This window comes from Mesocricetus auratus, unplaced genomic scaffold (assembly GCF_017639785.1).
Source record: "Mesocricetus auratus isolate SY011 unplaced genomic scaffold, BCM_Maur_2.0 Super-Scaffold_100011, whole genome shotgun sequence".
In the NCBI taxonomy this organism is placed as follows: Eukaryota; Metazoa; Chordata; class Mammalia; order Rodentia; family Cricetidae; genus Mesocricetus; species Mesocricetus auratus.
In genome coordinates, this window is record NW_024429195.1 from 55,490,594 (window position 1) to 55,514,783 (window position 24,190).

The 24,190-nt window shown below is 38.5% G+C and overlaps 1 long non-coding RNA gene across 2 annotated transcripts in view; it reads right to left on the reverse strand.

The window, feature by feature from the left end:
- Positions 1–663: 663 nt before the first annotated feature.
- Positions 664–24,190, reverse strand: part of LOC121143282 — a 70,929-nt gene continuing 47,402 nt past the window's right edge. For both annotated transcript variants that reach the window (XR_005880485.1, XR_005880486.1), the window contains 2 exons: positions 5,438–5,874; positions 664–792 (listed from right to left, as the gene is read on the reverse strand). This is a non-coding gene — a long non-coding RNA (uncharacterized LOC121143282). The remainder of the gene's footprint in view (positions 793–5,437; positions 5,875–24,190) is intronic.

Here is a 24,190-nt window from a genome sequence, read left to right on the forward strand (position 1 = left end):
AGGACAGGATTGCCCCTACGCTCTGAGCATTGTTAGAGGTAAGAACTCTCTAGTGCTGGCCGCTTTTCTGATCTTCAGCTTGAATCTGAGTGTCTGTCTCTGGGTTTTTATGATAAGTGCTACAATCCCACTCCGGTGGCACCTTTGGAAACAGACATACGCCTGGGCTATAGCTTAAGTGGGAAAATGCACATTGCAGACATGGATGAGCTTGCATATTAGTTCTTAGTACTGAACGGCTTTAAGGAAGTTGGTCATCAATCTCTCTCTCTCTTTTTTTTTAAAGTGTGTTTAGTAAGATGTCCTCGGAGTGTTATAGGGATCATGTTAGAGGTACAGCATTCCCAGCAGTGTGCACTCCAAGCCGCCCGTATGCTTTCCAGTAATCCAGAGAATGCAGGCAACTTGGTAACTGTCTGGTTACATATTCTAAGAGACGTCTAGGGTGGAAGTCTGCATCACTGCTAAAGCACCGCTGGTGCAATCTTTTCCTGTTCACCAGGAACTTCAACATTGTGGTAGGAGCAGGGCTAGCAGCTTGTGTGTTTACCACTTAAATACCATACAACACAGGTGAGAAAACTGATGTCCATAGAAGTTTCATGATCCCTCCTGCTCCCGAGAGACAGACATGTTGGGAAACCAAGATAAAAACTAGGCCTCTTGTTTCAGTGGTGTTTTTATTGGGGACTTCTCACAAGAAGGGGACATGCTGGTTCTCTGAGGTCTGTGACATTCACAGCCACTTGAGTCTTCAGTTCCATTTCTTTTATGTGTCTGTGAGACATATGTCTGAAATAGAAACATATACCATTTAGTGTATAGCAGGAAATATATTCTGGTGATATTTTTGTATGTCTTGCAATTTATGCTGAATGATTCGTTGTGTCACCAAAACAAATCTCCTTTCTACATTTTCAATTACCATTTACATTTCCTGTTAAGATTTTTATACATCAGTCTCATCATCTAATGAATTAAATTTGCATTTATTTCATGTCAGTAAGGGTGAATTTCCTACCATAACTGAAAAAGTTTGCAGAAGTTGAATTCTGGCTTCATTCAGTTTTAGTGGTACTGGCCATACAAAGCAAATGTTCACCCAGCTTGGTGTTTTCTACTTGTCATTAAAAAGACTTTAAAGTATTGTAAATTTCTTAAAAGGTAATAGTATACTAAAAGTATTGGTTAAATGAGAAATTATAGCTTTTGAATATATATTTACCATAAATACTTTTAGAAAATGTATGAGTGTGATAAATGTGTTTATGTATTATATATTATGTGTTATGTTATGTATATACTTATACACAAAGACTCATACACATATGAAACTTTAGAGATATGCTTTTAAAAATGAAAGTGCAGGTAGGCATTCATATTTGCAGCATCTCCACTATTTTATGCTAGGGAAATCAGGCCTAGCAATGAACTTTGACTGTTCCATTTAGTATCAGGTTCCTCTTTAACCCCATTGATATAAAGTAGCTTCTTTCCTTGGCTTTGGTTTCCTAACTTACTATCTATACACATCTTGGCTAGAGACTTTTGCTAGTGTCTTTACTAATTAAATGGATGGCAGCATTTCCCAGTGGCTTCCGACAAAGTCAAAGATCATTTCCTCTATTTGGAAACAGCCAATGGACATTTGACAAGACACACAATTTCTTTACATCTGTCAATCTTTTATTTGGTCATCAATGTGTGGGATGTCAGCTAGATAGTTTCTAAGGGAGAAAGTAAGCCTCACTAATCTCTGTGACACCCAGAAATCTCTGCTCCACCGTTCCAACTTAATGGCTGATTTTTATGCTAGAAGAAGAGAGTGTATACATTAGAAGTAGTAAGATCTCTGCAGATTCAACAGAATACTAAGTGAGACAGAAATGCTCTCAGTGCACAACATAATGAATCAGAAACATGAGAAACATAAAAATTTTAAGAAAACATAAGCCTAAGTGTCAGATTGCAGAACAGCAGCAAGTCAACTTTTTACTATGTTTGATGGAAAATGTTAAAGCGAAATATTGGGCTTTTCTTGTAGAAACTCAGAGTTAGACACACTCATTCCACCACTTCATATTATTGAAATAAACTTTAAAATCAGTTTTAAATTTTAATTCTTTTCTCTACAACAAAGAATTTGTGTATGATTATGAACCATTAGATGCTCCGCTCATGTAGCAATGGGGAAAAATATGTGGCTCCATCAGTAGCTCTGAATTTTGTCTTCATGCATAGGGTCATTTAAGTAGATTTATAATGTTATTACAAAGGCACTCAAACAAACAAACTAATGTGAATTATAGATGATCTAGGGACAGGAAAAACTGGAAGCCACTCTGTATAAGATCATGATTTTATATAAATAAGATTTGAAAAGCAAGCAATAAAAAATTTCATCACTGTGGCTTTGGGATCAGGGATAAATCTGGTTAAACAAGGTTGATTAAAATATAGCTTATGGCTATATATGATCGCTGGAGCTCATCTACAGGAAATAGAATGTTGTAATCATTATAACTGATACTCTTCTAGCACAGAATACAGAATGTAATATTTTTCTCTCATATATAGATTTAATTAAATTTTTACATTGTTATGGTTTTTGGGGGTCAGTATTCAGGTTGAATAGCCCCCTCATTAGTGTTCATTCAGCTATGAGTTCATTGATAGAATAATTGAATATATGCACCTTTGAGGGGAACTCTTCACATTCAAACCAAAGCGCATCACTTCTGTCCCTCAAGGGCTCATGTCTATATAGACTTGGTAGCGCCAGCATTATTCAAAAGTCCAAGTTCAAAATCTCCTCTGAGACACAAGGCAATCCTGTAGCTGTGCATAATTCAAAAGGCAAATTAGAGACTTGGAGTGCACAGTGATACAGGATGAAAATTTTGATTCTAAAGAGAACAACTGAGGTGTTAAACAGAAGGCTAGGATAAAAATCCTGTGGTACCATGTTCAGTGACCAGGGACGTGGTAATATGTTGCAAGCTCCATAGGGCTTGGGAAGTCCTTCCCTTGTGGCTATGCTAGATACATTCCACATGCCTTCATTCCTGGGCTGGATCTGCTTGCTGGCTATAGCTTTTCTTAACAAATGTTGCTTGTTCTAGGTATTATTAACTTCCTGTATCTCCTCTGTACCTTCAACTAACTCTCTAGGTTCATGCATTGCATTATCATGACATTTCACAGGAACTCTGACTTTATCACGCCGTTTGTGATCTTCAAGATGTGTACAACACAAAGGTCTGCCCAAGTCACTTGAATCATGGCTGTTTTGGCTTCTGCATTTGTACCTTGATGATTGGATAACATGGGAAAGCATTACTAAGCACCCCTGGGCAAGCAGGGTGTCTTTGAGCTCTCTTCTCAAAGGAAAGTCTTTCAAATAAGTTAAACTACTTACATCCCTGAACCTGCTGTGGGTGAGACCTAGGCAATTCCTGAGATGCCTTCCAGGTACCATCCCTATTGATTTTGTGTGAAGTATTTGGCTTTATGACAGCACCAAATATCTTCAGTAACTTTTGTTTTCCCTTGTCATAACGTTCATCATAAGTTTATTCTTGCAAAAATGCAGGTTTGTCAAATCTGACCTTTTATTCATGCTTCTCACAATAGAACTGATGAAAAGCAGTTATTAATCCTGTACCATAGCCTGGATGCCATGCTGCCTTGAAGTTTTCCCCACTATATTAATTAGTTTGCCACTTTGGAACTCAGCCTTGCACAGTCTCAGGGCATGGACAAAGTCCCTGCAAAGGTGAGTTATTTGCTAGAATGCAACACAAATTGGCTGTAGTCTAGTTCTCGAGAGAATCCTCATTCCCATATGAAACTGCTAGAGCCTCCTGGTTGGTGTGCACTTTCCTGTCAGCATTCTGTTCTCCTGAGCTTGCACCTAGATGTCTATTATGCTCTGTTTACTGGTCTCTAGGCTCTATCTAGCCTGTTTCTCTAAACTTTTCCAAATTCCCCCCGTAAACCACATCCAAGGCTTTGAAACCACATGGTCAAGCAGAACAACTGCAGTGGCTCTCTACTCCTAGTCTAGTAGCAACATGTGTCTAAGTCACGGTTCTGTATGTACGCACAGGTATTATGAAAGGGGATTTATTAATTGACCTACATTATCCAAGACGATGTCCTCACACAATGGATATCTGTAGGGTGAAGAGGCAGGTCAGTCTATAGCTCCTCAACTGCTCAGAATAGTGAGATGGGAGCCTCCAAACAGGAGGGACCAATGGTTCAACCCCAGCAGGGGGCTGCAGGCTTAGAGCTACTCAGAAGAGTTGCTGGTGTTGTCCACATAGTAAAGCTGAACAAGCCGTAGCCAGACATTGTTTCTGCTCTTACTTTGTTTTGTTTGTTTGTGCCAAACTGCTAATGCCGTTGCATCATAACAAGGAAAAGCTAAGGAAGATTAATCTCGAAAGTGATAATTTCTCTAATATTTAATTCTTCTGACCATACAGAGACTTTTTCAACTACTCATGAGAAGCAAAGGTTGGACCTGAAACAATTCATGCAAACAAGGACTCCTCGCAGCTGTAGCCCTATCATGTGGACCCCAAGATGAACATATGGCAGAAATAAACTCAATTCGAGAGCAGTTGAGCTTGCACATGCTGAGGGCTTCATCCTTTGCTCTTTTCCACGGGGACTAGCAGACTATTGGATAGTGTTTCTCACATTTTTGGAATGCTTTTTCCCACCTCAGTTGCTGTCCCATATGCCAGTCATCTCTGGTAACACCCTCCCAGACATGTAGAAGTGTGCTTTATGAGACTCATAAGCATTTCTTTATCCAACAAGTTGACAATTAAGATTTCCACTGGTCAATAATCTCCCTCTTTATTTTCTTGAATGATCAGTTGGTACACCTAAAATATAGATTATGTTCATTTTGAAATCTTTAGCATAATTATATGCAAAAACATTTCCCAAATAAGTGTATGTTCACAAGCACTGAGGCCTAAGACGAGGGCATATTGTTTTGTGGAGCCAGTATTCATCCCAATACTCTGCTGCATTGTCCTATTTACATGAATTGTTGCAGGTCCAACCTTTGTTTCACCTATGCAGCAAAGAAAGTCTTTGTGTAGTCAGAAGTTTTAGAAAAAAGATTTTTTTTAGCTGAATCCTTCTTAGCTTTTACTTGTTGCGATGGAATGACATTAGCAAAGGTAGCACTGTTTTTAAATATTTTAGTTTTTCTTAGTATATTTTGGTAAAATCTGCACTAGTATAATGAAGCCCTGAAGTTAATTTCCTTATCAATTGATTAAGTCTCCTATTTACTAGTGACTCAAAACCCAGCTGTAGCTCAAACAAAAGCAATGGACACATCTACATTATGTATATTTTTGCATTGTTTATTTTGTGCCCATCACTGTTCCACTGTAAATAAAACTTAAAATACCTTTGTTTTCTTGAAGCTCAAATGTAGTGGTCCTTTTTTTCATTCTGACCACCAAGCAAAATAGAATCTTCTCCACAGCTACAAGGAGAGTCATTTTTTAGGGAAGGATTTCCATGGGTGCAGCCTCAGTGACATGACTTCTACCCTAGAAAGGACCACTTTTCTAACAGGTCACGTGACCAGCTTTGAGGTCCACACAGTAGTGTTAGATAGGACTGTTGCTGTAAGGAGGCACAAGTAAAAGAACAAAACAAAAACAGAAACAAAGCAAATAAGACAAACTCTGCCTAGACGGGCAGTTGTAGATGATTCCCTGCAGCTGGGCACTGATGGAGGTCATCTCAGAGCTGTTCTCTCCTTGCATTGCAAACTCATGGATTCCAGTCGCAGAGCTTCTCTTTCCGTCTTGACTTTGAGTCCATGCATTCACTCTGGACCTGTTGAGATGCCATGTCTGATGTTGAAAATACAAACAGGACACCATCCCTACCTAAAAATATTTCATAAGTTGCAGCAACTAAAAATTTTAAGCATGTAGTTAAATCAGAATGTGATCGCTACACTCATTGAGGTCTGAGAAAAGTGTTGCTAAGATGAAATAACTAATCAAGCCTGGAATAGGTTAAGATTCATAAACTCAAGAAGTGCAGAGTGACTCTTGTAGGCACCGGTAAATTGGCATGGGCGTCTGAAGGGGCACTGCAATTTTGCAGATTGCTTGAGGGTAGCTTGATCAATTTAAGATGTGTGATGGTGAGCATATTCCTTGAGGCAGAAGGCTGCAGAGTTGAAGTCTTATATATTATGGACTGTATTTCCAGCAAGACTCTCCCTAGCTTCTGTGGTTTCCAGATATTTCCTTTCTCAGTTTTGAATGTTGGCATCAAGTTTTTCTTCTTAAAGTTTTTGCTTGATCATGTCACCTTCCTGTTGAAAATCTGACATACACTTCCATAACTCAAACATATTGTCTATGCTTATTGCTGTGATCCCTTGTGAGTTACCACAAGGAAAGGTCCTGAAGACAGAGTATGGTACAGGTGTGGTAGTTTGAATGTATGCTCATGCCATGCCTGGTACCTCAGTTTACTTACTTTTGCCTTTGGATAAAGATGTAGGATTCTCAGCTCCATCTTCTGTACCATGTCTGCCTGCATGCTGCCATGTCCCACCATGATGATAATGAATTAAACCTCTGAACTATGTGCATCCATCATATTTTTTTCATTCATCGGTTGAAGGACACCTGAGCTGATCCCATAACTGGGGTCTTGTGAGTAGCACTACAGTAGGTGTGGGTATGTAGGATTCTCCATTGTATGTCAGTTTGGGTTTCTTTTCAGTATATGCCCAAGAGTGAGATAGTTGGATCTCTGTGGCATATTCTTGGGTGTGGCTCTCCTTGAAAGTGTATTATAAAAATTGCTTGTAGGTAAGGCCATCTCTACAAATGTTTTACAGGAATATAGCAGTTCCTGTATTTTATTTTTAAAGTGTATAACCATTGATTATTTTTTCTGAAAACTTGAACCAATATAACAAAAACAGGACAGTGAAAGGAAGTATAAAAATGAGACAGTAGACAACAAAATTATAATTCTTTGCAGAAGACATTATTGTTTACTTTGAAACAAAAAATCTATCCAGTCCTTAGAAATAAGAAAAAAATCTATCTAGTTTATTTGTGAAAATAAGCTGAAGAACTATTACTCGTGGAGAGACCTTTAAGGTAATGATAGATGGACAATACTTCTACAATATACCTGCTAGAGAAAAAACAGCAGTGTATGTGTGTGTTTAGGAAAGGAATAATGAAATATAATAGCACAAGGAACAGAAATAGAAAATTCTTGAGACTAAAATTTGCCAAGGAATTCCCAGAGTTATATAAAGGAATAAACTAAAAATTACTAAAAAATGTGAAAGAAAGTTTAAATATGTGGAAAGACATGTATCAAGCCTCCTGAGACATCTTAATATTCAAATAAAGTAATTTTAAGAAAAAGCTCAAATAAAAGTTCGGTATTTATTTTTTGACTTTAAAAATAGATCTAAAATTCATATAGGCCACAAGAGGCACACTATTCAAGATGGAATTTGAGATAAGGAAAGCCCTGATCACTGGGAAAATGCACTACACGGCTCTGTTTAAAATGATGCCGAAACTGGGTCAGGATAGAGATATACATCTGCATTGCATAGTGCTAGGGATCCACATGTGCATTGTGTAGTGTTAGGGATCTACATCTGCATTGTGTAGAGCTAGGGATCTATATTTTCATTGTGTAAGGCTAGAGATCCACATGTGCATTATGTAGTACTAGGGATCTACATCTGCATTGTGTAGGGCTAGGTATCTCCATCTGCATTGTGTAGTGCTAGGGATCTACATGTACATTGTGTAGAGCTAGGGATCTAAACCTGTATTGAGGTAAACTGAGTGAAATGAAAGAGGGGAGTGTCGAGAAATAGACCAGAAACAGAATAACATTTAACATGGCATCATTGTTGAATGAACAAGGAATGGGTCGATAATTTAATAAATGGTAGTAGGATGAAGGTTTTCCCTTAAAAGATGGTTACCAGAACACCATATGTTGTGTTAGTGGCAAAGCGTGCAGTTCCCATTTCATTATTTCTCTGTCTCTGTGAGTTAAGAATTTGTGAGTGCCCAGATGGTTGGGTCTGGCTCACACTCTTTAAAACAGTTGCAGTCAAATGCTGGTGGCTGTAGCAGAGACTGCAGGATACCAGAGCAGCTGGCTCTGGTCTGCAGGATCCCTGGGCATCTTTATTGGGTTCCTCCCATGCCTAGTTAGGGCTCCCTCCCATCATAGGGTCCTCAGTGACTCACATTTCTTATATGAAGGCTGAATGCTTCAAAGCCAACATTTCAGCCAACAAAAATAGAGGCTAAATTCCTTCTATGCCTGAGCTTTGGACATAAGATAATTTCTGGCATGTGCAGAAATACAGGCCCCTCTGGATACAAAGGCATGGGGTATAGACCCATTTTCCTTATGGGAGAATAGTCATCATCATCATTGTGAGACGAGTATGGGATGAGAGAAACTATTTGGCTTAGTTTTCTTTCTGCTGCTTAACCACAGCAGAGAGTCAGTAACTTGCACAGTCTTTTATTTTGGTTGATGGTTATGAAAGCTGAAAAGTTCAAGGTTGGGTAACCACCTCTGACAAAGGCACCACACTGCTTAGCATGCAGAAAATGAAAGGGCTCATAGGTGTGGGCATAGAGTGAAAGGTACAGATGAGGGGGAGCTTTCTAATGGCTCACCCTCAGGAAATGCATTAACCCTCTCAGAAGGGCAGAGCCCTCATAACCCAACAGCTCCTAAAGGACCCACTACTGTGGAATACCTTCACATTGCAATTAAACCACACCTAGATAATTGAAGCAGAATTCTAGGCATCTTTGAGAATGGTCCCACTGACAGTTGAGGTAGATCTTCCCACATGGATTAATTTAATCAAGATATCCATATTGGCATGCCTAGAAGCCCATTTCCAGGATGATTCCAGAGTTTGTCAAGTTAGATACAATATTTCAAATATCCCTCCCTCCCTCCCTCCTTCCCTTCCTTCCTTTCTCCCTCCCTCCCTCCCTCCCTCCCTCCCTCCCTCCCTTTCTTTCTTTTTTTTAGATGAATGTTCCTTAAACAAATCACAGACCTATTAACCTGATAGAACCATCAAGCCTTGTCCTCAAAAGATGATGTAGGCTAGCCCATTGACCCCTCTCTCCCCTTGTTACTTTCACTCAGGAGAGATACAGCACCACTGAAATGCTAAGTGAATGCATGTCTACTGAGACAAAAGAGAAACTGACTCATTTTCTCTGCAGGCACCCCCTATTCGTATGAGTGGCCTTTGGATCTACCATGGTCACCATCCTTTTTTGTTGATACGCATTGCATTTACATCTTTCTTTATTAAATGGAAACAGAGATAATAAAATACCAGCCAAGAATAGGTGCTAATCCACTAGCCTAAGTGATTTTAAAAGAATAAAATGTTCTAACCATAAAATAACAAAGAAAGCCAAGCGTTGGTGGCATATGCCTTAAAATCCCAGCATTCTGGAGACAGAAGCAGGCAGATCTCTGTGAATTTGAGGCCAGCCTGGCCTAGAGTGAGTTCCAGGACAGGTTTCAAAGAAGTACAGAGAAACCTTGTCTTGAAAAACCAAAAACGAAAAGAAAATGAAAAAAGCCCAAACAAATAGAAAAAGAAAAACAATGAAGTTTAAAATAAAGTATTATGTAAGTTACTTATGATGAAGAAATACTTAGATTTACGGTAAATGAGGTAGTACTATTCTGTGTATGGAAGTTCAAGCCCTACTTAAATTGAGTGCAGTGATAAATGATATTTCCCTCAGGTACATGTAAATAATCAGAGAAAAAGGGAGGAAGCTTATGCAAGTGGGGAAAACACCACTGAAAACCACCAATTGTAAATGTGGAAAAATTGATGCCTTAGTAAACTTTCTTATTTCATCTGTCAGCATAATATGAAAATAATTTCTGAAGTCATGGTCTGTGCAAGTGATGTAAACATATCTGTTTGGAAGTAAAATGTTGACTGTCAAAGTGTTGTCTCAGTATCTGAAGTCTTGCAAATATGCAAGTCACAGGGCTGCAGACCTCTGAGATCAGGACACTTGCATACGGATGGATAGCAGGCTTCTGCCTCATTTCCATCCAATGCCTATCATACCCATTGTCCACATAGAGTAACAGTAGCCTTCATAGTTTCTCAAGTACTATCCACTGTGCCTTCTCTCTTGTGGATAGCAGCATATTTTAATTTTGACATTTTAAAAAATTATTAAACCAGACTGTGCATTCCAGTGAGAAGACTTCTGCTGAATTAGCATATCGTTAGCTTTCCTTGAAACTTAATACTGCATTTTCTACAAATGTAATATTGAAGACACTGTTCACACATCATTTAATATAAACTCACAGGATATATTTATTTCTGAGTCGATATCGGAAGCTCTAGTTTCTCCAAGTGCTGCAAATAGTCATGTCTCTCATCATGTTTCCTTCTTTGTGTTGGGCTCACAAAGTGTAGACTAATTTCTGACCTGTGTCCAGCAAGTTGACAAAATGGCAGAGAATGCTTTGCGTGTGCTAACTTCCTGATCCACAGGGTCTAGCCTTTATCCTCATTGGCTTTCTATCTGTAAATGTATAAACACGAACTGTTTGTGAAGTAATCTTTTCTCTGGTGGTACAAAATAAGTTGCTGTTTACCAGATAGATGTTATCACCAAATATATGGTATAGTTTCCTCTAAAAATGCCCCCAACTCCTGGTGAATTGAAAACAAAAAGGAACCTTTTGTGACCAGAAATTGCAAAGATGGAAAGACACTAACAAGCCCTGGACCCTTGCAGATGATATTTAGCCAAGAGAGTTTCATGGGTAATGGAACCAGAAATAATAATGCTAGCATGGGAAGCCTACTGGGTCAGGTTGACATCACATGACATATGTCTCACCCTATTATCTCGCCTTATTATCCTATCCAATCTAACCTCATCCGTGTAGTAGTTTACTCCACACCACCAACTGACTAGATTTTGGTAACTTCAAAATGTTGATTTTTTTTCCAAATGGAATAAGTCTGTGAGAGAATTGCCTACATTATTCTCAGTGCAATGATGCGGGGAAGATTACTCTGTACACATTGTAATATGTAACGTGTCTTTAGAAAATGGATCCTTAGAAATGTATATCTTTCTAATTACCAAGGTTTGCCATCATAAGCTACCTAGACAAGATAACAACAAATAATTAATAAAATGACTTGAATGATATGGTTCTATACTAGGAGTGCTTGAAGCATATGCATTCCTGTAAGTTGTCTAAAATATTAAAATCAGTTTTGAACATTATGCCTGTTACATTTTCTCATAGACTGATTATATATTGTACATTTTAATAATTATTCCTTCTCTTAAAAATCCTTATCTCACTCAGCATTTTTTAAATTTTACTTTCAACCATTACAAAATACCTTATTATAGTTGTCCTATTTATCATAGTTGGTACAAGTAACTTTGAATGATGTTGATATTCATAGTACAACTCTATTTGAATTGAACTGAAGTCACTCTCTTATATTCAAAGCTCTTGTAAATCCCGTAGCATGTTCTGCAGTGACACATCTTCCTGGCAAATTATAGTATGAATAGCATGCTGTCTATCATACAGAAATGATGCAATTGACCAACTGTCCGGAAACAGTCTCTGGAAATTTTTCTGTTGATCATGCTGAATTACTCTGTTGACTATCATTAGAGACACAGTTTTGTAGAGTTATTTTCCTCTCTATGAAGTCAATTGGCCCAGATAGAGAATACTGGTGGAACATTGCCCCAGAAAGATTAAAATTGAAATGTTTTATTTCCCACAAGGGAGGAGCCACCTTTGTGTGTATTTTGGAAAATCTGAGAAGTTGTGCTGCTCTTTGTGAGAGGGACTGAGCATAGCAAGAGTCTGATGGGATAGAATCTCTGAAACAGTATAATCAAAGTATGTTCATTCAAAGCCTGATACCATCCATTTTCTATATTACATTAATTCTTGTTAACTGTTCTGTAGTTAAGTAAAAGGCAACGGAAAGATAACAAAGGAAAAGAAGAGAAATGGGTAATGAAACAGCTCAACTTTAACACAGACTCTGAAATTCCTTCAAAATGTTTATTTATTTATTTATTTTTATTTTATTATGTTTTTTTTTTTAGCCTAGGTTGGAAAACAAACAAGCTTGAGTAAAAGGTGAGTTTTTAACTACTCAATGTTGTGACATATGGAAACTTAACTGTATTGTTTCTTTTCTTCTGTTTATAAGATATACCATTCCCCTTGGAAAGTGGGAGATTAGTTATTGAGTTCCTAAAGAGACAAGGGAATATGCTAGGGCAATGATGACGCAGAACTTTTGGGAGTACCAAACCAATGTTTGGTCTGACTTAAGAACCACTCTACAAGACAGAATCTATACTTAACACTGCTTGGGGGTGGGGGGAAGCAAGAACCAGGAACTAGATAGCCCAGAGACCTAGAATAAAACCAAACACACTGGCCTAAAAAATAAATTGATAAAATGACTCCTGCTGATACTCTGCTATACTCATCAATCAGTGCCTTATTCAGTCATCATCAGAAAGGCTTCCTCTGGTATCAGACAGGAACATATGACCCACAGCCAGACATTACAAGGAAAGAGAGTCTAAATGGGACATCTCCATCAAATCCCTCCCCTCAGAAGTCAGGGAATCCCGCAGGAGAGGAGTTTGAAAGAGTGCAAGAGACAGAAAGGAGGAGGACACCAGGAGAACAAGGCCCTCTGCATCAACTAAGCAAGGTGCATATGAGCTCATAGAGGCTGAAGCAGCAAGTGCAGGGCCTACTCAGGTCTACACTAGGTTCTCTGTAAATATATTATAGGTTTTAGGGTAGTATTTTTATGGGACACCTGAGTGTAAGAACAAGTAGGTATCTGATGCTTGTGCCTTCTCTTAGGACTCTTTTCCTCCAGTGTGTTTGCCTTGTTCAACTTTGATATGATGGAGTTTGCTTTGTCTTCTTTTGTTTTGTTATTTTCGGTTGTTATCTCTTAGATGCCTTTTTTTTTCTAGTGGGAGACAGAAAGGGAGTGGATCTGGAGGGAAGGGGAGGTAGTGAGGAACTGGGAGGAGTAGAGGAAAGGGAAGCTGTAATCATGATGCTTTGCATGTGAAAGAATCTGTTGAAGGTGTGGAATTAAAATCAGTTCACCAAACCCAAGATGAATGATAAATAGGTGTGTTTATTGGGAATGAACTTCTACTGGTAACAGAAAGTAACTGTCATTTTTGCTTGAAGGATGCAGACCCTGCCTCTCTGATACTCTTCAGGACCCAAGGGTCTTCCATCCCCTAATCCTGTACCTTAAAGGGGTCAAGTCTGCACCTGTAACCATGCCCAAAGGGTGTGGCCTATGTTACAGGTTTACAAGCAAAATACTGCTATATTTCTCCTTTTAGTCTAAAGAAGAAGGTTTAGGCTTGACATAAAACTATTTACAATGATAGCAAATATTAAGTATGCTCTAGGAGAAGAAAAAGTAAAAACACACACAAGTTAAGACCTACAACCAGTAAAGAGCATTTAATATATACTAAAGGGCCTCCCTAAAGTTCTAAGAATAGGAAGGAGTTATTGAAAAAACTGACATGGCTGAACATGCTAAATGGAAGTGCAGAGGCAGACTTAATTTGAAGCAACAAGGAAAAGTAGCATTTCTAAGATATTTTTCTATTTCTTTTTTCTTTTCTTTGGCATGAGGAGAAACTGAATACATCAACATGCATACCTTCCCAGTTTCCCTTCTTGTAGAGTGTAAAAGAATTAGTCTATTTAAAAGCAACAACAATAACAACAAACTTCAAGTTAAAAAATTGTGGAAATAAAATAAAAGAATTAGTCTTACTGTTTTTCTGAGCACAGGCTCAATCCTTTTCAACTCCTCTATATCTAAAAATGTGGACTGTGCTGGGCGGTGGTGGTGCATGCCTTTAATCCCAGCACTCGGGAGGCAGAGGCAGGTGGATCTCTGAGTTCGAGGCCAGGCTGGACTGACAGCGTCCAAAACAATACAGAGAAACCCTGTCTCATAAAACCAAAACAAACAAACAAACAAAAAAAACCCCCCAAAAAAAACCCAAAATGTGGACTGTTTGACTTACTCTTTTTATTTTGTGGAAACTCATTAAAATAGGGCCAATTAATTTTAACTGCAGTATATGTGAATTGACAAATAATTATTTTAGTAAGTAGATTTTATTAATACAACAAAATTTACTTTTGATTACTAAAAATTCATGTTATGTTCTTTAGCTCATCATATAAAATAAACAAATTGTAACCCTCGTTTATGACTTGTGGTTTTCCATAGGTTTACTTGTAATTATTTGACTTACTGTCATGGAGTGTTCCAGTGTGACAAATAGAATCACTGCTTAAACATGCTAAAGCTAGTGTAATTGAATTATGTCATGGAGTTAGTATAAAGCATTTAAAAGTACTTGACAATGGATGACAGACAAACATAACCTCTAATCGAATTGGTGCATGACTCAGGATTACAGATTTTTCTTATGATTCTATCAGAGAGTAATTAACTAAAAAGATGAGAATGGTACCTAAGATTAATGACAATGTCAACAATCTATTTGAACTTCAGCTAAAAACGAATGCATGTAGCACAGCAATTAAGCACATTTGGTTTAAATAAAGCACCTTCCGTTGTGGGGAAATTACCCACTGAGTTTACATTCCTACTGAGAAAAATTTCTTGGGATTGGAATAATGCAGGCATCTCAAAAACAATGAGAACAATAAAGAAGTTAAAAATAGTTTATAAAGAAGGCAGCCCTCCTGCCATTATCACCTTAAGTTCTTAGTGAAATAGCAGCATGGAAATAAGGAGAAAAAGGGTTACATCAATATCAAGTGCACAGTGAAAGCCCGATGGTGAGCAGTGTGAGCTTATGCCAAACAGATCATGTTAGGGTATGCACTTGAGTTCCTCTGACCACAGTACAAAGTGGGTGGAGGGAATTCTGTAGATGTAATAGATCTGGATTTTACTAAACCATTTCCTTTATGCCTTATGAAAGCTTACTTAATATTTTAATTAAAACTGCCTTAACTATTTACATCAGCATGTAGGCTGAAATAAGCTTATAAGATTTGAAAAGGCAAAGATGAGGTTTAGTCGCTATGCATGAGCTGAGTGAGTGAAAGGGAGGCAAAAAACTTGAGTGGGCACTGGGGGCATAGCTAGCCTCCAAGGGTGTAAGTGATAAAGGACTATGTATGAGATGTTAGTGTTACAGAATACAATTGGCTCTCAAATATTAAGGCTCAGCATTCATTTTAAGAGCCATGGAAAACAGAATATTTTGCAGCGTTCTTGGCAGCTTGTAAATGTGCTAACAAAGTCTGGTCTGCAGCCAGAGGCTGCCTTTACTGGTTGCAAAAGCACTGATATGGTCCCAGAGAAAATCCCTAGGATATTTGTAGATGTTATAAAAAACTTTGGTGTCTGTGACTCTTATTTAAAAGCAACAACAATAACAACAAACTTCAAGTTAAAAAAATTGTGGAAATAACATTCTACTTCTGCAGAAAATATAATCTAAGATCCCATCTACATTTCTGTCATTAATACTGATCTTTGTTTTTTCATCACCATTAACTCTGCCATTAGCCTAGCACTTTCATATATTCTTATCATCCTTATTACCTCTGTTATGATAAGAAAAGCAGCTGTTACAACAGTTGCTTCCATTTATTTCTTACATGAATGCACTGGCAACTAGACCTGATCCTGGTATAACCAATAATCTGTATTTTGCAAAACATGTTTTCTAATATATCAATCCCATCATATCCAGTTTGCAATATGGAAATTCATACTGTTAAATAAAAGCCGTAGATAGGAGTGAATGTTTTAGCTGCATGCCCAAAATTCGTCTTATTCAGGGCAAATGGCTACAATCTGGAATAGCTGCGCTAAATGGTGAGATATTATGGTGCTGTGGTATGCCAATTTTTCAACAAATCCAAAGCCTCTCTCCTCAGATTTCTAAGCTTCTTCCAAAGCGACTGCTTGCAAAGTATCTCAGGGTTTCTGCAAAGGAAGCACACCCTGATACATTTTCTCTTTATTCTTCTTATTGTGAAATTACATCATCACCAAACATGCTTTTAAAGTTGGTTGTTTCTTACAAAATGTCAAATTTTGTAAACCAGAAAAATATGGTAGTAGACTTTGTAGTCTTCCCCCTTTAGTAGCACAAGATTCTTTTGGTGTTGTTCTGTGTACTTGTGTTCATTTATTTGTGCTCACATGTGTGCACGAGTGTGGCGACCAGAGGTCAACTTTGGGTGCTGTTCCTCAGGAGCCATCCATATTGCTTTCTGAAACTGTCTTACAGAGACTTCAGGCTTATTAGGGAGGGCTGATTGACCAAAGAGCCCTAGTCAGTCTCCCCAGCACTAGGGTTGTAATTCTATCATAGTGCCCAATTTTTTATGCATGTTTTAGGGATCAAACTCGGACCCTCACACTTGTAACAAGTATTTTACTGACTGCACCATCTTCCCAGTTCCCAACACTGCCTCGCCAAAACGAGCCATGATTTTGTTTTCACCATGCTACGTAATAATTGAAATTGACTATGAATTAACATAAATTGTAAAAGTAAAGCAGATAATAGAAGTGAGAGTTTCATTTTGAGAATTTGGATATTCATCAGCATTTGGAATTTAGAACCCATTGTTCTGTACAATGAATTCATACATGGGGAAGAAACAGCTGATTAAGAGCTCAGACCTGTGTGTTCTGGCTTTCAGATTTTATGTTCTGTTTATGTGTACGCTCTCTGGTGTATGTGTGTGTGTGTGTGTGTGTGTGTGTGTGTGTGTTTGTGAGTATGTGTGTGTGTGTGTGAGAGAGAGAGAGAGACAGAGAGAGACAGAGACAGAGATAGAGAGAGAGAGAGCCCGCATGTGTGCATGTGTGTTTCTTGTGCTTTTCCTTTTTGTTGTTATTGTTTTGTTGTCTGCCTATTTGCTTTCTAAATAGAGGGACAAAGAATGCATGGAGTTGAATGGGTGGAAAACTGGTTAAGACCTGGGAGAAAATGAGGGAGGGGGGAAACCGTGATTAGAATATTTTGTGTGAAAAACTTTTTTCAAGAGAAAAAAGGCCTAGACTCCTTTTTGTAAAATACATAAAAATACATACCTACCTGACAAGGAAATACAAGGCTGTAAATTAAAAAGAAAAACATTAACAAATATGTAAAGCAGTAAAAAATGACATTTAAAGTTTCCCTTGATTTGGTGATGGGTGTATCATCTATTTATTTATTTATTTATTTATTTATTTATTTATTGCTCAAGGAACTTCCCTGTCCCAACAACTTATGGGAAAATGTAACTTTGAAGGGAAAGTGTTTCTTATTTTTGAGACAGAACTCCATGTCACTGGTTAGCTTTAGACTTGCAATACAGTTGAGGATAGGCTTGAACTTCTGATTCTCCTGCTTCCACTTCCAAAATGCTGGGACTATGTTTGGATTTGATGAAAGTTCTCTTATAGATTTGTCTCTTGTAGGTGGCTCATTGTATTCCCAGCCTGAGTTAAGGATCATTCATGAAACCATGTGTTTCTTAGTTTCTTCTGTCTCCTGTCTAACCAAACCAGACAGCAGAGTTTCTTGGAGTCTAGACAATGTAGGACATTGGAACCTCAGCAAACAGGACTATTATGGTCTTTAGGGGGTTACTCCTGTCAGTACTATACATTTTCCTGAGCTATAGGTCTTCTGGGAAATATGTGTTCAGTTGGATTTGGTCATGTCTTTAGTGAACAAACTTTGTTTGCAAGGAAGTAATGGCCACCTCATTAAAACAGTTGGTTGGTCATGCTAGGCCTCGTAGGGATATGAAGGAAGGTGTCAGGGTCCCAGGCAAAACAAACAGAAAGTAAGGGTAAAAGCACTGTTGTAATTTCTATAAGAGAATGGACAGGCAAATAAGTAGATAAGTGGGCTCTGGGATGGGTCTTGTGAATGTCAGCAGTTGTTAGACCATGGAGGTATATCCCCTAGTCCATCGCATGGACCTGGAGTAATTATGAGAAAGGCTCTTCCAGTCCAGTGGGTCAGCTGTGAGTGTGTTGACTTTGGTTCAGTTCCTCAGTCTGCATCTGAAAACTCCGAGGGTGAGTGTGAGTGAGTGAGTCCTTGATCTATTTAAGAACTGACTAACCTGGGAGGGGCTTTCTATTCAGACCTGGGGATCTCTTCAGTAAGGTTCCTACAACAAGGTACCAAGACTATAGTAACTACAGAAATACTGGGCGGTTGAGAAATGAAGAACTGAGCTCATATCTACCTTATTACAACTGACATTCCAGGCAGATTCTCATCTCTGGTTTTTGCCTTGGTTGTACCCTTTGCTAAAACCACTATTTCCAAATGTGTCTTTTGGCTTTTTGTACTTTGACCCCTAATAACAATAAGCCACTCCCTCCCCTGCCACTCATTCCCCTACTTAAAGTTGACCTCTCCCCACACAGTCCCTCTGCTGTCACTGACTCACTTTTTAATCATTCCTTTCAACTCACATATTTGTTTCATTTCTTTCTGTTTTTTAAGTTATTTTTCATATAACATATTTTGATCATATTTTTCCCTTCTTCCAAATCCTCCCAGATCCTTTCCACCTTCTTACCTACTCAACTTTATATTCTTTCTCTATTCCATTGCAACACACATACACACACACACACACACACACACACACACACGAATGCACGTGCACGCTCACATGCGCACAAGCATGCACAAACACATCAAAAATGAAATCAAAGCAAACAAGAAACCATTAATAAAAAAAAACAAAACAAGGCAAAATGAAACAAAATACCTGCCCCTCCCCCCATTTTTGGTTTGTTTTGGCTAACTACTCCTGAGCATGGCCTTACCCTGGAGTGTGGTTGATGTACAAAGTGACACTCCATTGTAGAAAACTGATGCTGTTTTTCTTTGCCAGCAGTATCAATCATAGCTTCTTGGCTAGGTGTTAGGGCCTATGTCTGTCTCCTCATCTCATTGCTGTAATCCTATCTGACTTGTACATGCTGCCAGTCTCTGTGAGTTCGTATGTGCATATCTGGAAGACAAGATTTCCTTGGAGTTATCTGTCACAGTTGGTTCTTAAAGTCTTTCCATCTCCTCTTCTGAATAGATCCCTGAGTTTCAAGGCTGGAGGGGAGAAAGACATTCCACTTTGGAGTGAGTGCTTTAAAGTCTCTTATTCTGACATTGTCTAGCTGTGTGTCTCTGTAATAATCCCCACCCTCTGCAAAAACAAGCTTCCCTGATGAGGGTTGAGAAAGACTCTGAACTATGTATACAGCCATATGTCATTAAGAGTCATCTTAATGCTAACTTTTGTTAGTAGAATAATAGTAGCAAGTTGTCTCCTTGGTCAATAACCTATCTAGTCTCAGGTCTTGGCCAGTTTAGCAGTGTTACATATGGATTCCATCTCACCGAGTAGGACCTTAAATCCAGTTTAAAAAAGTGGTTACATATCCCCTTTTCTTGTTGCCTCTTTAACATAGATTGAAAGCTCTAAATAGAGGAATGGGATTTATCTATCTTGTTCATTACTGTGTCTTTTTGATATTGAGCAACTTCTGCTCAGGACAAATGCAGAAACTATCTGTGGAATTGATGAATGAGTAAAGAAGTTATCTTAGTTAGGGTTTCATTGTTGTAAAGAGGTATCTCGACCATGGCTACTCTTATGAAGGAAAATATTTAATTGGGGCTGGATTATAGTTTTAGAAGTTTGGTTCACTATCTTCGCGGCAGCATGGAGGCAGACATGGTGCTGGAGAGTTCCACATCTTGTTCTGCAGGCAGCAGAAGAAACTGTGCTGGGTGTAGCTTGAGCATATATGAGGCCTCAAAGCCTGGCCCCACAGTGACACACTTCCTCCAACAAGGCCACGCCTCTTAATAGTGACACTCCCTTTTAGCCAAGCATTCAAACACATGAGTCTATGGGGGACCAGGCCTATTCAAATCACCACAGAAGTGATGTTCAATTTTCAACTTAAAGCCACTTTCTGTTATCCATGACTCTGTTGTTTACAAAACCTTTGACAGTGACTCTTGGTGGTAATGAACCATTTGTGGCACAAAATTGGGAATGAAATGGGGCTGATAGAAGGTGATAGCTGGAAGGGAAAACTATAGTTAGGGATCAAGAATTAGGCAAGAACAAGAAATCTCAGTAAAACTAAAAAATAAGAGGTATTTGGGATAGGAGACAACTCTTTACTACTTCTCAAAAGAATACAGAGGGATTTGGATTTTCCTACATTATGTGGCATGAGGAAGGAAGCAAACCATTCTTTCTGAACATTCAAAGAAAGAGTAACTAGAAATGCCAGAGGATTGGGGAAATATGGATGGGGTGTATTGGCATTGCAGAATAGCTTCAAATAAATGACAGATCCATTTAAAGAGCAAAAGTTGAATAACGAGAAGGAAAACTGACTCTATTTCTAAGGTTAAGATACCACCACAGAACAAAGGAACAGGTTCAATTTTGTTGAAGAGTAGAGACAATGCTACTATTTGGCATTATTCTTGGTATTTACTTGATGACTCTGTCTATTTTCCTGATAGATAAGAAACACATAACCTCAGCATAATGCAGTATAGTTTGTGAGTCAGCAGTGCAAAAATATGCATCACAACATACCAGCTTTGCATATATAAAAACACCACTAGAGTTTCTAAGTGTCGGCAAACTTAACTTTGCACATCTTTGAGATTTCATTTTGGAGATAGCTTTTTTTTTCCAAGTTAATGCAATATATACTTTGTTTGCCACCTGATTTTTCCTCTGATAATAAAAGAAATGACTAGTATCCTCAGTGTTTGCTCAAGTGTCTATGTGTGTTGTGAATGGTGAGAACTCCTGGTACACAATAATGTCTAAGGTGAGGCTAATCAATTGGTTTTGTTTGTGGTGTGACAAGCCTACCGTGGCCCTATGAAGCAAGAAAACACTGAATTTTATTTAAAGCTTCCTGATCAGATATATTTCAAACACAGCTTAGTTTCCTAAAACTAAAACCCATGTGAAAGAATTATCTTTTTCTGTAAGTGATGCAGAGAAAATATTTAGATGTCGAGTAAACCCTGTATCTTTTACATTCACAGCTTTGGTGAGAAATGCTTTTCCCAACAGCATCATGTTATTAGGGATGTGAACCCAGAATCAGCAGCTGCTATACCTCCAGCAACTGATGAATTCTCCCTGATTTATAGCAATCATTCTTTTTATTTCTTTCCCAGTCAAGCAGAAAAATTAAGGTTATTTTCATGTAAAAGAACACACATGGAGGCTTAACCATCCACATCATCTTTATCTCTTGCCTTTTAAATTAAATTGATGTTGAATGTGATCTGAGGGCTCACTTTGATTAATAGCAGAAATATTGTTAGTAAATGGAAAGCAGAGGCAACACTATTTACATAAAATAAAGAGAGTCAGAATAAGGGAATGATCTGTATGATGTTTGTGACATGCATCACACAGAGAAAAAAATAAAAGCTCGGAATACTAATGAGAGCAGAGGAGAGACATGTTTTATTTTGTTGGCTTTAAGTATTCTTTTTCTTTCCTTTCGTTTGTTGGTTTTTGTTTTATGAGACAGGTTTTCTCTGTGTAGACCTGTCATGGAACTCATTTTGTAGACCAGGCTGGCCTCGAACTCACAGAGATTCACCTGCCCCTGGCTCCCAAGTGCTGGGATTAAAGGTGTGCGCCCATCAACTTTATGTATGCTTGCTCTTTTTTAAAAATACATTTCTTTGCTGGGCGGTGGTAGCAGACACTAACATGCAAGAGGAAATTACCACAGGACCCCAACCTTAAACAAAGAATCACCGGCAACTAAAAAATACTGATAGAAGGAGAAATAGTCTTCCCCAGGGAAGGGACCCCACAATTTATTATCTAATAGCAAGTAGTCAGCTCTGAAATCATATACATACAAGTAATATTACATGGGCTAAGCAGGTTGTATTTATATATTTGGGAACATACAACAGGCACAACAATGATAGCAACAATAATAATAAAGAAAAAGAAGTCATGAACTTGAAAGATAACAAGGGAATGAGTGGGAGGGGTTTGGAGGGAGAAAAGGAAAGAGCTAAATAATGAATTATATTTTAATGATAAAAAATAAGAACTACTTTGAAAATCACCTGGATTTGCTCCATAACAGGAGAAAACACCAGGGAGCACTATTTGAAGGAAAAGTCTTAAAGGCAATTCTTATATTTTTCTAGACATAATATTATTATAGAATCAAGTTAGAGACATATTAGATAAGTCTGCCCAGAGACTGCCATTGTCCAAGTCCCATTCTCCACCCAAGGGACAGACTAGCTAAGCATTGGCCTGTTTCTGGCCCACCTTCTGGTGCCCTGCACAGAAACACCAGAGACCTAGGGACTACACACTGTGGATCCCATCCAATGGTATTCAGCCTGCCCAGAGACTGACAGCATCCTGGATCCTTTTTCCACCCATAGGACTAGGTAGGCCTGGGCCTGTTTCAGGCCCATCTTCCAGTGCTCTGTGTTACAACAAGCAGAGGCCAGGGGACTGCGCACTATCACTCTCATCCTTTTGGGAGTCAACCCACCCAGAAACTTCCACCATACTGGTCTCTTTCTTTCTCTGTCCATGGGACTAGGAAGACTTGGGCCTGTCTCTGGCATAACTTCCAGTGCCCTGTGGGCAACCAGCTGTGACCTGGGAACTGCACACTGCAGTTCTCACCCAGCAGGAGTCAGCCTGCCCAGAGACTGCCAGCTTCCAAGTGCCATTCTGCACTCACTGGAAGAAGTGATGGGAAGGAGATAATATGAAAACACACTCAACAACAAAAAAACCAACATGACACTGCCCAAGTCTAGAGACACTACACCAGCAAGACCTGAACATCCCAATGCAGATGAAGCAGAAAAGAATGACTTTAAAAACAACTTCATGAAAATGATAGAGACCCTCAAAGAGGATATGAGAAAATCTCTTGAAGAAATGGAAGAAGAAACAAACAAAAAATGCAAGAAATGGAAGAAAGAACAAACCAAAAAATCCAACAAATGAAAGAAAGGGAAGAAAAGATAAAGCAAAAATTGCAAGAAACAATTCAAACAGTGCAAGGGCTGAAAGCTGAAATAGAGACAATAAAAAAAACACAATCTGAAGAAAGGCTGGAAATAGAGAAGCTGAGCAAACAGTCAGGTACTACAGATGCAAGCATAGCCAACAGAATACAAGAGATGGAATAGAGAATCTCAGGTGTTGAAGATACACTAGGAGAAGTAGATTCATTGACCAAAGAAAATCTTAAGTCCAACATATCCCTAACACAAAATGTCCAGGAAATATGGGACACCATGAAAAGACCAAACCTAAGAATAATAGGTATAGAAGAAGGTGAAGAAACCCACTTCAAAGGGGCAAAAACATATTCAGCAAAATCAAAGAAGAAAACTTTCCCAACCTAAAGAAAGACATGCCAATGAAGGTACAAGAAGCTTACAGAATACCAAATAAGAGTTGACCACAAAAAAATCCCCTTGCCACTTAATAATAAAGACCCCAAACATACAGAATAAAGAAAAAATATTAAGAGCTGTAATGTGTAGTTTTCCCTGCCTACTGCCTGGGCCCTGGCGAAATGTCTGAAGCCCCAAATAACACACAGGCCAATATATTAATTATGAAGATGTTTTGTTTTTCATTGGCTAGCTCTGACTTAACTATTGACCCTTTATCACTAATATATATTTTTATAAAGATTTATCTTTCCAAGAGCACGGACTTTCATCCCCTCTTCCCAGGAATCACATGGAGATATCTCCCTTCACTACATTTCCCAAAATCCTCCTAGACTCCTGGTCCCACCTATCTTGCTTCCCTATTGGCCAACAGTGCTTTATTTACATATATACAGGACTTCCCTATCAAAGAGCAGCTAAGGAAAAATGTCAAGTAACATACAAAGGCAAACCTATCAGAATTATACCTGACTTCTCCATGTAAACTCTGAAAGCCATAA